This window comes from Lethenteron reissneri, chromosome 6 (assembly GCF_015708825.2).
Source record: "Lethenteron reissneri isolate LAM-NWPU_2019-01 chromosome 6, ASM1570882v1, whole genome shotgun sequence".
NCBI classification, from domain to species: Eukaryota; Metazoa; Chordata; class Hyperoartia; order Petromyzontiformes; family Petromyzontidae; genus Lethenteron; species Lethenteron reissneri.
In genome coordinates, this window is record NC_083784.1 from 8,676,217 (window position 1) to 8,691,004 (window position 14,788).

Below are 14,788 nucleotides of genomic sequence, written 5' to 3' on the forward strand. Positions count from 1 at the left end.
CTGCCACCCCAGTGCCTCCCCTACCTCCCCAGTGCCTCCTCTACCACCCCTCCCCTACCACCCCAGTGCCTCCCCTACCACTCCAGTGCCTCCCCTACCACCCCAGTGTCTCCCTACCACCCCAGTGCCTCCCCTACCACCCCAGTGCCTCCCCTACCACCCCAGTGCCTCCCCTACCACCCCAGTGCCTCTACTACCACCCCTCCCCGACCACCCCAGTGCCTCCCCTACCACCCCAGTGCCTCCCTTACCACCCCAGTGCCTCCCCTACCCCCCCAGTGCCTCCCCTACCACCCCAGTGCCTCCCCTACCACCCCAGTGCCTCCCCTACCACCCCCGTGCCCCCCCTACCTCCCCAGTGCCTCCCCTACCACCCCAGTGCCTCCCCTCCCACCCCAGTGCCTCCCCAGTGCCTCCCCTACCACCCCAGTGCCCCCCCTACCACCCCAGTGCCTCCCCAGTGCCTCCCCTACCACCCAGTGCCTCCCCTACCACCCCAGTGACCCCCCTACCACCCCAGTACCTCCCCTACCACCCCTCCCCTACCACCCCAGTGCCTCCCCTACCACCCCAGTGCCTCCCCTACCACCCCTCCCCTACCACCCCAGTGCCTCCCCTACTACCCCAGTGCCCCCCCTACCACCCCAGTGCCTCCCCTACCACCCCTCCCCTACCACCCCAGTGCCTCCCCTACCACCCCTCCCCTACCACCCCAGTGCCTCCCCTACCACCCCTCCCCTACCACCCCAGTGCCTCCCCTACCACCCCTCCCCTACCACCACAGTGCCTCCCCTACCACCCCAGTGCCTCCTCTACCTCCCCAGTGCCCCCCCCCCCTACCACCCCAGTGCCTCCCCTACCTCCCCAGTGCCTCCTCTACCACCCCAGTGCCTCTCCTACCACCCCAGTGCCTCCCCTACCACCCCTCTCCTACCACCCCAGTGCCTCCCCTACCACCCCAGTGCCCCCCCCCCTACCACCCCAGTGCCTCCCCTACCTCCCCAGTGCCTCCTCTACCACCCCAGTGGCCTCCTCTACTACCCCAGTGCCTCCCCTACCACCCCTCCCCTACCACCCCAGTGCCTCCCCTACCACTCCAGTGCCTCCCCTACCACTCCAGTGCCTCCCCTACCACCCCAGTGCCTCCCCTACCACCCCAGTGCATCCCCTACCACCCCTCCCCTACCACCCCAGTGCCTCCCCTACCACCCCTCCCCTACCACCACGGTGCCTCCCCTACCACCCCAGTGCCTCCTCTACCACCACAGTGCCTCCCCTACCACCCCAGTGCCTCCCCTACCACCCCTCCCCTACCACCCCAGTGCCTCCCCTACCACCCCTCCCCTACCACCCCAGTGCCTCCCCTACCACCCCTCCCCTACCACCCCAGTGCCTCTCCCTACCACCCCTCCCCTACCACCACAGTGCCTCCCCTACCACCCAGTGCCTCCTCTACCACCACAGTGCCTCCCCTACCACCCCAGTGCCTCCCCTACCACTCCAGTGCCTCCCCTACCACCACAGTGCCTCCCCTACCACTCCAGTGCCTCCCCTACCACTCCAGTGCCTCCCCTACCACCCCAGTGCCTCCCCTACCACTCCAGTGCCTCCCCTACCACTCCAGTGCCTCCCCTACCACTCCAGTGCCTCCCCTACCACCACAGTGCCTCCCCTACCACCCCAGTGCCTCCCCTACCACTCCAGTGCCTCCCCTACCACTCCAGTGCCTCCCCTACCACTCCAGTGCCTCCCCTACCACCACAGTGCCTCCCCTACCACCCCAGTGCCTCCCCTACCACCCCAGTGCCTCCCCTACCACTCCAGTGCCTCCCCTACCACCCCAGTGCCTCTACTACCACCCCAGTGCCTCCCCTACCACCACAGTGCCTCCCCTACCACCCCTCCCCTACCACCCCAGTGCCTCCCCTACCACCCCAGTGCCTCCCCTACCACCCCTCCCCTACCACCCCAGTGCCTCCCCTACCACCCCAGTGCCTCCCCTACCACCCCAGTGCCCCCCCTACCACCCAGTGCCTCCCCTACCACCCCAGTGCCCCCTCTACCACCCCAGTGCCTCCCCTACCACCCCAGTGCCTCCTCTACCACCCCAGCCATCCGTCCACCATTTTCTCAGTCGTCCTCTGCCCCCGTTCCTCTCTACCTTGCCGGAGGCAACGCACGCCTGCGCCCCAGCAACTCGGAGGAAGCGTTTGGTGGATCGCACAGGGATGGAACAGCCGCGTGTGGGCAGTGATCGGCACACTGCACTTTAAAACAGCCGCTCTAAATTCGATTCCACGCATTGGATAAGTGGCCGTCCATAAATGACGTCACGCGATTTTGAACGATTTTTGACCCCCCCCCCCTCGTCACACGGCGTCACAAAAAGTCAGACCAGACCTCAAATATGACGTCACAAAGCTCTGCCCCCCCCCCCCAAAATAAAACATGCTTCAAATCGCTTTAAACTATTGTCATTGTTGTGCTTATTTAATGTGGCGCTGCACTCTGATGTTGTAGGAGAAAACTTATATTACAAAGTCTATTTCATTAAGTAGAACGTGTTGTCTATATTTATTTAAAATTGCACATTTTGATGTGAACGTCACATTTCTCACCCCCCCCCCCCTCGTCACACATCGTCACAAATGTCTGACCCCCTCCCCTAGGTGCGTGACGTCATTTATGGACGGCCCCTTAACAAAGGACCGACAACTGCAATCTGTTCACATCCACGCAGAACTGCCAACGTACTTGAGATGACCATTGCTCAATGCTCCCTTGAGCGCAGGGCACATTGACTTCATAATCATTTTCTAATCGTTATTTACCACCGCACGAGAGCCTCATTGACAGCACGGACATCGGGTTTATCAGGACTGGGCGAGAATTTGTCAATCCATTTCAAAACGAGGGAGGTGTCTGCCTCACGCAGTCCACTCCCAAGCGTTCCGCTCCCTAATAAACAACTCATCGTTCAGCTTTGCGTAAGGCGCATAGGGAATCGTACGAATATCGACGCGCATGCAAATACGCGTCTGTAGTTTAGTCCTGTGTTATGATGGCAGCAACATGGTTCACGAGCGCGATGCCAATGTCGAGGTCTGCTGCGAGCCACAACGAAGAGGGCTTCAGGAGGGAGTTTGTGTCCGTACTTCTTTTAAATCCTTTATATTAAGTCCACTTGCTTGCTTGCTTGCGCGCTAACGACCGTGCAAATCTTTCGGTCGTTTTTTAACCCACTTCCCGTGATCCAATCGAGCTGACATTTTGCACACAGACTCGTTGTGCGTGACAATTTATTTTCGTGAAAATATTTTTCAAAAATTTTACACTTTTTAGGAATTTATTTTTATATTTAATTACCAATTGCTTAATGGTGGCAGGCAATCATCTGACCCATAGGTGGCAGCCATCTCAAGCCAGAGGACGAGAGGACTCTAGCCGCCACGCATATAAAGGATTTATAGTGAAAAACTTTGTTTTTACGGGTTAATTTTTTTTCCTCTTCTGTAGAAGGAGCGCAGAGTAAGAGTGATTTCACTCTACGCTCCATAGGTTGAGTTGCATGACCAAAATCGTACCACTGGGTCATGTGTCTTTCATGTGTCTCTGTGAGTCTCTACGTATCTCTGCACAAATCTAGATTAGATTACGTATCTTTGGTGAGGCTCGATGTGTCTCTGTGTATCTGGATGTCTTTACTATACGGTCCATAGCTTGGGTTGTATGGTCACAATCACACCTCTAAGGCTTGTGTCCTCAATTCTCCATTCTTGAAGGAGATCTACGCACCGGCCTGCTCTTGATGTTCTAATGCGGTTGATGGTTCCACCGCCGGTGTCTTCGACGAATGTCACAGCGGGTGTAATATTACACCTGGTGAAAGAGAAGTTCATGTTTAATCTTCAAATAAATAAACACGATTTTTTGGAATATAAATAATTGATATATTCTACAAGATACAGACTACAGCAACACTAAGCTTCCATGCACGTACATACAATGCATTTTTTTAATATATCATCTGCCAAATACGGAATGTAAATGCAATACTCTATGTACAATAATCACGGCGACAGTGTGATATGTCACACGATGTAAGATCCACGGTAATGACATCGTCAGTTTTGCTAAGTAGCATCACATGTGATTATCGTTGCTCATGAAACACATTCTAAGCGTTTTATTTCCTGACTAATGTAAAAAAAATCAATCTTCTTCATTTGTAAATACATATCTATTATCCATTATATCTAATTTTTCCAAAATTATTTTTGGCTTAAGAGACAACGACGATTATGATATGAGGGCATAATTTGCGTAGTCAGTTTAAAGAATGTGTTTTAGTGTAGCTGACGGAAGGCGGTTGAGGTCACCTTCCTCGTCACCGAAAAGACAGCAAAGAACAAAAACAATCCTATGCAAATGTGAAGACAATCACGGAGTTATGGAAAACCGACGTGACGACGGTGGTCGCATCGGTAACACTTAGAGCAATGCGTCATGAACATTGACATCTCTGGGAGCCGCAGAAGCGACAATGACGAATGCGGCATGAGCAAATAAACACCGTGCACAAATACAAGGTGTGGGTCATCGACCAGGTCACACGCTGCTGCTCTATAAATGAGACGTTTTGTTGTTGGAACTATAGGACAGCTGCTTTCAGCCCCAGAGGCCCACGTAAAATGCCACGTCCCGGCAGTCTGTGACGATTACGCAACATTCTTGGGACTCGCCGTCACGCGTCGATAGCCGGAACACCGCCACCGTAAATCAACAGAAGTGATCCGAAATCACTGCGGCGGGGAGAACACGAAGTGTCATTTCGAGGCAAAGTGCGCGTGCGTCAACAGCGAAGCGCGTGTCTCCGTACAGGTTCATCACATGCGTCAGAGGTTGTCCGCGTGCGGTTTGTCTCCAGCCGTCGTGCAGATATTCCTTGAAATGGAAACAAAAATGTGTGTTATGGAAGAACCCCGTTGCGATCGATTCAGAGAGGGATGTGAATGGCATGCGGATGAATCACAGGAAAAACTAAAATAGCGATTTGGCTCTTGCTACTGAGACGCTTTGTCACGTTTGCATCGATACCTTTTCCCGCCCTGCTCTGCACTTGTTACGCGAACAGTCGTATATCATAACCAGAGCATAATTACGGTGTCCGGAAAGATGTCATTCCTTGGTATGTGTGTGTGTGTATTGAGTCCTAGTGCGGAGTCGCAGTGGAGTGGTTAGCGCGCTGCGCTATGAACCCGGCGATCCGGGTTCGATTCCCACTCACGGTCAACACCAGTGACGATTATTTTCTGAATCGGTCCTGGGCCTCCCCTAGGTCGACTCAGTCTTAAATGAGTACCTGGTGCGGTGGGTAAATATTGCCACTGGGGAGACAAAGGCGGCCGGGCGTAGTGCGGCCACCCACCCCCTCGTGTACCGTCCCGGCCTTCATAGGTGCTACAGTCTGTTAAGGCCATATGGGGGGTCTTTGTCTTTGATGTGTTGAACTTCATCAGGCACGATTTATCCACTGCTGGAAAACTCCCCCAAGACGGCTCGCTCCTGCGTGGCGTTCCCTCCTGTTGGCTGCCATTCAGTCATTCGTCTCAACCATCGACGCGTCGTGCCCAAGCCCACTTACAGTTCTCAACAGTCAACGTGACGTCCCTACTCTGCGTCAATCGTCAACGACTGGACATCTGTGTAAAAGAGCTTCATGGCTCATCGGATTCCTCCAGTATAAATAAATATCCGCGCGTTCCCGCACATCTTCACGCTTCCATGGTGGTGTGGAATTTCCCGGGTCGTCCGTTGTTGTTTTTCCTCCACATTTTAAATCGACATGCGTTTAGAGTATTTGGCTGCTATACGTTTACACATGATAAGCCACTTTGCTGAGCTATCATTTGTGGCAGCGGCTGAAAAAAGAGCTGTATAGCTCAGAGGGCCATGCCTGGTAAAACATAAAGAAACTGTTTAGTTTTCATTCGTTGTTGTTGAGCGAACTTGTTTCACGCAACTTAAATTTTGCTCACATTTATCTTGAGCCCATCTTATACCCAGCTCGATTCATCTCAAGTTCTTTAATACACTTCCCTGGTTCATTTGCATTGGTCGTTTAAAGGATGATGTCATCAGCATATCTGAGATGGATAAACTTTACCCATTTAGAGTTCAAGTCTTTATTTCTCCCAAATATGTATACTTCCTTAATAACGGATGATGATGTTATATTATTGGTTATTTCGGTAAAGTCACGCAGAAGGGAAATAATAAAATAATATAAATATGAAACAATACAAATTTTCACGAAGTTTTGACTGCAACACAAGCAATCATCATCAGGTGTGTTGCAGTCGAAACGTCGTGAGAATTTTTATTGTTTGATATAAATATTATTTTATTATTTCCCTTTTGCGTGACTTTACCGAAAGAACCAAGAATATGAATCACTGCAGTCACGAAAGCTTTAAATCAAAAATATGATGATGTCATAGTGGCTTGAATTCATTCGCACATTCATATTTATATTAATGAGATTGCCTTAGCCTAGCAAACAAAACGTGTTTGTTCATGTATACATGGATTTGCTACAGCCAATCAGTATTCTGCGTGTGAGGTGGAGTTTGGAAGAGTAGGCCAAATTACGCTCGAGCAGGCGCTTTATAGAGTTGCCACTTGTGAATGACCTTCCACCAGCAGCAACGTGGGTCAGCCATTGCGGGGCTGCGCCTTCACCTTCCCAACTCTCCTGCACTGTCCCAAAACCAGTCACAGGAGAGTGGTATGACGTCACTTAGCGTGTGGTTGGTATGACGTTACTTAGTGTGTGGTTGGTATCACACCACTTAGTGTGTGGTTGGTATCACGTCACTTAGCGTGTGGTTGGTAGACGTCACTTAACGCGTGGTTGGTATGACGTCACTTAGCGTGTGATTGGTATGACGTCACTTAGCGTGTGGTTGGTGTGACGTCACTTAGCGTGTGGTTGGTGTGACGTTACTTAGCGTGTGGTTGGTTCACGTCACTTAGTGTGTGGTTGGTATGACGTCACTTAGTGTGAGGTTGGTATGACGTCACTTAGTGTGTGGTTGGTATCACACCACTTAGTGTGTGGTTGGTGGCACGTCACTTAGTGTGTGGTTGGTATGACGTCACTTAGTGTGAGGTTGGTATGACGTCACTTAGTGTGTGGTTGGTATCACACCACTTAGTGTGTGGTTGGTATGACGTCACTTAGTGTGTAGTTGGTATGACGTCACTTAGTGTGTAGTTGGTAAGACGTCACTTAGTGTGTGGTTGGTATGACGTCACTTAGTGTGAGGTTGGTATGACGTCACTTAGTGTGTGGTTGGTATCACACCACTTAGTGTGTGGTTGGTATCACGTCACTTAGTGTGTGGTTGGTATGACGTCACTTAGTGTGTAGTTGGTATGACGTCACTTAGTGTGTGGTTGGTATCACACCACTTAGTGTGTGGTTGGTATGACGTCACTTAGTGTGTAGTTGGTATGACGTCACTTAGTGTGTGGTTGGTATGACGTCACTTAGCGTGTGGTTGGTATGACGTCACTTAGTGTGTAGTTGGTATGACGTCACTTAGTGTGTAGTTGGTATGACGTCACTTAGTGTGTGGTTGGTATGACGTCACTTAGCGTGTGGTTGGTATGACGTCACTTAGTGTGTGGTTGGTATCATTGCACTATCATTGCACCCGAACGCATGGGATTGTTACGAAGGCAGCTGCTATCGTGGTTGTGACTCTTCAGAAGGTTGCTATAATGTGGTTACAAACCCCTATCACAACACCGCGAAAAAAAACCCAACCCCCAAGTGTGTTCTCATGGACCCTGGCAAAAAAAGGCTTAGAAGATGAATAGAGACTGAAACGTGCAGATGCTCCCAACAATTTATGCTCCAGCCTGTTTCTCAGGCCACTTTTTCGCACTTAAACAAAACAATGTTTTTGCCAGTGGCTCCGAACTACCTTTTGTGATAGCATTTGCAACACAAACACAGCTGCCCGGCCACCGCCTCTCCCAGCGTGCCTTGCATGTTGCGCCGCGTCGTTTCTCACGTTCGTGGAGAGGTGTAGAGGTTTTTTTTCTTCCTCTCGTCAACATCTTATTTTCGTTAGTTAAACTCCTACATCATTGCACGTCCATATATGAGGAGGTGAATAAATGTGTGTTTTTTTGTGTACGTTTCTAGTTCTTCTGAAGCACCCTATGCAGACATCATGTGTGCAATGGACTAATAAGTTCACGTTGGCCTTTGTTTCAGTAAAAATCTGACACAAAGAGGATAAGTCTCCGTGAGGTTTTCGTGCAACATTCTCGAATTGCTCCAAAACCTCACCTCACGTGTACAAGCAAGTGTCGTCGCCGTCGTCGTCATCATCATCAACCACGATCGATCCACTGCTGGATGAAAGCCTCCCCAAGCCACCGCCATCCCTCGCGCCCCCGGTGATGTCGCAATCCACCCAGCTCTCTCAAGTTCAAGTTCATCTATTAGGTAGAGCCCTGTGAGCCATGCGGCTCTTAAGTCGGGTGCAACCGCAACAAACAAAATATGAACACACAACATCTTAAAGCGACGATGCGTAACAGAAACATCCCGGAAAAAAAAACAGCAAATATTTAAACAAACGTATTAAAACGCTGTGTGCAAAAATTCGAATGTGGTGCAAGTCAACAATAACAACCATAAGACAATTTAGATTGATAATTGGTTCTTTACCCTTCTATCTGGCAACAAAACTGACACCTTTTTACAAGGAGTCATGTTTGCATAGACCGCAATACCTGCAGTCATAATACAAACAAAAGAACATAACTCTGATAATGTGCACTGTCCTTGAAGTTGATTGGTCCACACCCGAGACAGCTTTCCTTAGAGCCTAGTCTCATATGGGTTGGACCAGATGACGCCAAAAGGCGCACAACTCAAAGACAATGCACCATCAGAGTATGAGAGCTCGGGGCAAGCATCTACACTATGGGAACCTCATTTGCCAGTAAAAATATGATAATTGGTTCTTTACCCTTCAATTAACCATGTGTTTTCAAATCACCAAAATAAAGCTATAAAAACAATGTAACAACAGTAATCATAGGAACTGTGATTACAAATTTAACAATAAACAATATACATAACATGTACGACCAACCTTGCAGCCATAGCTGGCAGCATGACACTCCAAGTGTATGATGTGTGAGTGAGTCAGTGGTAGTGTGAGTGAGTGTATGATGTGTGAGTCAGCGTATGATGAGTGAGTCAGTGTATAATGTGGGTACGGGGAGCTCATGGCAGTGTGGCACTGGGGCGATGGATGAAGGAAGGATAGCAGGTATATTCTTGCCAGTCCCACGTTTGGAAGGGTCCACCATGCAGAAGTAGCAGTTGCTTGAGTGGTCAGTGAGTTCCCGCAAAATTATTGGGATAGCAAACGTCATGGCTCTCTTTTCCCCTCTGGAGCATCCTCCAAAATTACATTTATTTCATCCATGACTAATGTGTAAGAGATTCTCGCAACATTTTTCATATATGATATATTTTTTCAATAGCATTGAAATTGTAAAACAATTAAAAATTTAAAACTTTAACAGTTAAAAAAATTGTAACAAATTTTATAACATACAAATCCGAGCAACAATTGTCCATCTTACCTTCCAGAGTTTTTTTTGCATTTCTTGCAGGTGAAATGAGGTGCCCAGGGTTTGTCTTGATCCCCAACAGGCATGCTGAAATATGCCTTGTAGGCCGCACACACCTTAGCAGATGCTTCCACAGAGTAATTTTTCGCTCTTGTCCTGATAAATTGGCCGCAGTCGTAGCAAAATGCGTCTGCAGGATGTTTACAGCCTTTTTATGCCATCTCAGAAAAATGCAGATATTTATCCACTTAGGCAGCTGGAACTAAACTGGACTGGTGGGCTTGACGCCCCTATATTGATACTACTATTTATATTACTGGAAAGTTCGAGAATGTTCTAGAAGTTACTCCAAGTTTACTCAGCACTGAATCTATCTGGAATGTTCTGGAAAATAGGTTTATTTTAAAACATCACTGTCCTGGTCACAAAAGCAAAGTTTGTGGGGAATAATAGACATTTTATGTACTTTTGAGCCATAAGCAATTAGGAAATAATACTTACTACCCAGGACCAAAAAAAAACCTGTAACACAGTGTTATATAACAAACCGAGTGCATAACCAGCAATGCTAAAACAGTGTTTAAATGTTCAAGCTTTGTGTTTATAGACCTTTATTCAAACATCATTGTTGATGTTCGTGTAACTTCCCACTGCTCGGCAAAGGTCGTCTTACTGCTGCTTGTTGCTGCTACTGCTCGCTGCTGTCTAGCTGCTGTCCGCTTGCTGCTGCTGCAGATTGCTGCTACTGCCGCTGCTGTCTGCTGCTGCTGCAGATTGCTGCTACTGCCGCTGCAGTCTGCTGCTGCTGCAGATTGCTGCTACTGCCGCTGCAGTCTGCAGCTGCTGCTGCTGGTGCCCAACTCTCAGCCTCCACTCCGCAGTTAACTGTTTTCATTTTGTCAATTGTGTCCATCATCTTCCTTAGTTGTTTTGCCGCGGTAGTTGTCCACGTCCTGCTAATTTCCACTTTGATTTTCTTTGGCTTAACAGCAACAGCAGCAGCAGCAACAGCAGCAACAACAGCAGCAGCAGCAACAGCAGCAGAATTGGTGACCCTTGTTCTTTTTCCCACGTCTTCGTTCCTTCACCTCAAACAGGAAATCTTAAATGGCCACTGAGGTCGACTGTGTATTGTCAAGCCGGAGTTGAGTGGCTGGGGTCACGGGCCGAAGGTCAGAGGGCATGTTGTTACAATTACCTGGGCGGTTTAGGAGAAAGTGTGGAGTTAAAACAAATATTCCGCTGCATTGCAGAGCGGGGAAGAATTTAAACGTTGACAGCTACCAGGGTGTTAATCATTGAATATCAATGTACTCCGCCGTTGAGCAGAGTTCTCGCATTATGTGCGTTCGTATTCAAGCATTGTTTGATCCGCTGCCTTTGCGAATAATTTCCGTGCCCTTGGACTGTCTAATGCGCTGGTACTGCCTTTGTTGTTGTTGTTGTTTTCGCATTCAGTGTGGAGGATAAAAGGCAACGGGCTCGCAGCCCGACAGTTTTTTTCTCACCGCCACCCCCGGGTGGCAAGGGGGGGGGGGGGGTCCACTCGAGGGAGCTCTGGAGGGCCACTCCAGAGGAGTGTTTCTCCACTAACTTTCAGAGGGGTGTCTGGAGTTGGGGGGGGGGCACGGGGCACTTTCGCTGATGAGACATCATCAGTGTGTGAGAAGCCCGCCCACACCAATTCAAAACATTGGGGCTTTGACAGCAATTGTGTTTTGTCGGCGGCCGCACGTCACCAAAGGCCGCTAGAGGCCGCCAGTGGCCTGCGGGCCTTGCAATGAAGAACACCGCTTGGGAGGCTATTTTGGCCTAAGCTTCAGACGACTTGGAAGACCTGGGAGTATCCCACACTTTACCCCACCACACGTCACCTGCCGATCAACTGTGCCTGTATCGAGATGTTAACTACCTCGCCTGGTATACATGAGGTCGTATGGTTCGATCCCGACCCTGACGCCTGCTGTATATTTGGAGTTTGCGTGTCTCTCTCTCCCCGTGGTTGCGTGGATTTTTATCCAGGTCCTACAGTTATTCCCTCCACATTGAGAAACACGCGTTTAGAGTATTTCGCTGCTATCAATGTCCATGTGATGAGCCGCTTCGTTGAGCTATCATTTGTGGCCAGGTCACTGCTGAAAAAGAGCTACATAGCTCAGTGGACCTTACTTGGTCAAATAGTTTAGTGGAGGGATTTAAGTAATTTTCCCCATTGGGATATTGAATTGAACCGTCGATTTTTGGATTTCAAAACCAGTGCAGACCATGGCAATATCCCTGAGTATCTGTGTATATATTTCTCACGTGTGAAATAAATATGCATATTAGGTTTCCATAAAGATGTTGTCCTTTATTATGAAAAATATATTTTATTATATACACAACTTTAAACGACAAGGTTGAAATGTTGTCAACAAATTCCCCGATATATATACACACTTTATGTTTCTAAGACGGGAAAGCTTGAGCGATTTTCAACGGCGCACAACAAGAAGGATTTGAAACAATCTCAGCGGAGATGTTGGCGAACATCTGGGGACTTGCTAAATTCTCTCTGCTAGTGGACGGACATGCATAGGTTTCGTAATATTAAGCCTACACGATGCAATCTTCATCCCCCTAAGTGTTTAGTTTTTCTCAACCTGGCACACACCGCTGTCTCGTAATTCTGTAAGAATATATGATATCCCTATGGATATCCTCCATATTCTTGTCCCTTCTTTGCACAAACACATTCGAACCTGAAATATCCCCGAATGTGACACGTATATTTAGTGAGCGGCAATAATTTTGTCTGGTTGAGAGTGATCTTTTGGCTATTTGCAGTGTGTTTTCTTCTGGGAGGTGGGGTCTTATTGCGAGCATTACAAGGTCACATTCTCCGCCTTCTACCTGTATGCACATTCCCTGCAAATTGGCCTGCGTACGTGTGTGTGTGTGCGGTCTGGCCAACTTCCTCCGCAGACAGTGACGGACTCATGCAATTTCAAACAGCAGCAGCAACGGAGTGAGTGAGTGTGTGGGTGGGAATTCAGCCACAGTCTCGGCTCCGGTTCACAAAGCCTAGCAAGCCAAGCGCAGGGAAATTGCTTGCAGACATTGGGCCGTGGGTGGGTGAGTGGCTCTAGCGAACAGAGCCTCACCTCCTCGAACACACTTTTACCAGCTTAGCATTCGACTGCAGCCCAACGGGATTCAAAGGCCTCTCAAAGACGGGCTTGGTGATCGGGGCTTTTGCCAGCGCCGCTCCCCCAAGCTCTTTTGAACGCTTTGCCTTTGCGCTGATGAGACCATCGGAGCCGTTAGATGTATTTACGTCCCGTCTTGAATACTCACCTCTCTAAACTGGCCTTCTCCTCACGAGTTCTGGCCGCTTACCCTATGCAGGTCCGGTTTATGTCCTGCTTCCCATGCACGGCGAATTGGGATCTAAGGTGTAAATGCGCCTTACAAATGTGAATTATTATTATTGCATAACGTGGTAGACTGACGGAATTGGTAAATCCGTGGCAATTAAATTATATATATATTAGATAATAAATGTTCATAAACAAGAAGGCACAAGTCCACCACTCGCAGAGCATGTGGAAGACTGATGCAATCAGTAATCCCCCGCAGTATAATACATTGACCGCGACGTAATCCTCAGCGTCATTGTCGAGAAAATTATTGTCAAAAATGTATAAGCCGACAATGTTACGTCTTCGTCGTACGTCTGTCTTTCCGCGTAAAAAAGAAAACATTCCGTTCACAACTCGAGCGTCCCAACGGCATTCTGGGCAGTTGCATCATTTTCAGCAGCAGCATTGAGTCAGCACAAGAAAGCCCTGGATGGGTTACGACACAACAGACATGGGCCAGACGGCCGGCGACTTGTGGCTGCTGGGCCGTATGGTGGCTCTTCATAATTGACCGCTTCGTGGCACGGTCTGGTGTTCACCACACGTCGCATTGCGGCTCTCTAAATATTGAGTTGTTGTTTTTTTGCTTACCGAATTAGAATATAAAAAACACGGTTCTTCCTTGTTATATATTTTTTTAGGTTGTCAACCCCCTGACTTGGACAAAATGCCCGAAGCTGGGAGAGCGCGAGATCCTCACGGGCAATGCTTTGCTGTAGGCTGACCGAATCACTGAACCACGCGCACTTAAACGAACCAATTGCCACCAACCTACGCCGACTAGCGTGGTGAAGTATGGTCAAAAATATTGGCGCAATTCGCCCCTCCGATTGGCACGGCTGGCTAAGTACGGTACGAAAGAAGTCCAACGTACAGTTTAAAACCAACTCCCAGGATCAAAACAGCCTTTTTATCCAACAGCCCTGAAAGTTGCACACCAGTTTAAATACCCCACGATGTTACGTGTGTGACGTTGTGTTGTGCATGACGTTTCACCGGGGGGAGTTCTTACTTGGCACGAATATCGCAGGATGACGGTCCGGATTTGATAAATGCCGTGCCACGGAGCATTAACAGTGGCCGCATTAAACAGCCACCGCGTCCCCACCATAGGAAGGTGGAATGACCACCGCCAGACAAGGTGGTTCAATAGAGATGGGCGCCGTTGAATGCTTGCGCATTCTCCAAACCCTTTTGGAGGCTTTACCCATTGCTAACGAGACGGTCGGAGTCGTTCAATGAATTGAAGTCCCGTCTCGAAAACTCACTTCTCTAAACTGGACTTTATCCCCCGCTAGTTCCGGCCGTGTACTCTGTGCAGTTTCTGTTCATTTCCTGGCTTTCTATGGACGGCGAATTGTGATCCACGGATTAAATGCGCCCTACAAATGTAAATGATAATGATGAAGGTAACCGCTTGTACACAACTTGTACGACTGACGAGATTTGATCAATCCAGTGGCAATTAAATTATTTTTATGATAATTATTATTGCGCATTCGGTGAGGCAACTGACTTTGCAACGGCCAATACAAATGGCGATCACTTCCACTTGCAGTGGCGCCGCCGCAGACGACTCACTCCTGGCTCTCGAGGAAGGGAGAGAGAGAGAGAACGTCTCGGAGAAGTGCGACGAGGAGGCCGCAGACAAGCGTCAAGGCAGCAGCCCAGGCGGCGAGCCGGCGCCAGCAATTGCCCGAGCTCTGCGGCCCTCTGTATGTTAA

The 14,788-nt window shown here is 49.1% G+C and overlaps 1 long non-coding RNA gene across 2 annotated transcripts; it reads right to left on the reverse strand.

Moving 5' to 3' along the window:
- Positions 1-3,432: 3,432 nt before the first annotated feature.
- LOC133355195 (uncharacterized) lies at positions 3,433-9,889 on the reverse strand. Of its 2 annotated transcripts, XR_009756670.1 has the most exons (4): positions 9,676-9,889; positions 8,363-8,546; positions 4,728-4,944; positions 3,433-3,879 (listed from the first exon to the last, which is right to left on the reverse strand). It is a non-coding gene; the product is annotated as an uncharacterized LOC133355195 (long non-coding RNA). The 2 variants fall into 2 exon arrangements; XR_009756669.1 differs by lacking the exon at positions 3,433-3,879 and having other exon boundaries at positions 3,923-4,944.
- Between the last annotated feature and the right edge of the window lie 4,899 nt (positions 9,890-14,788).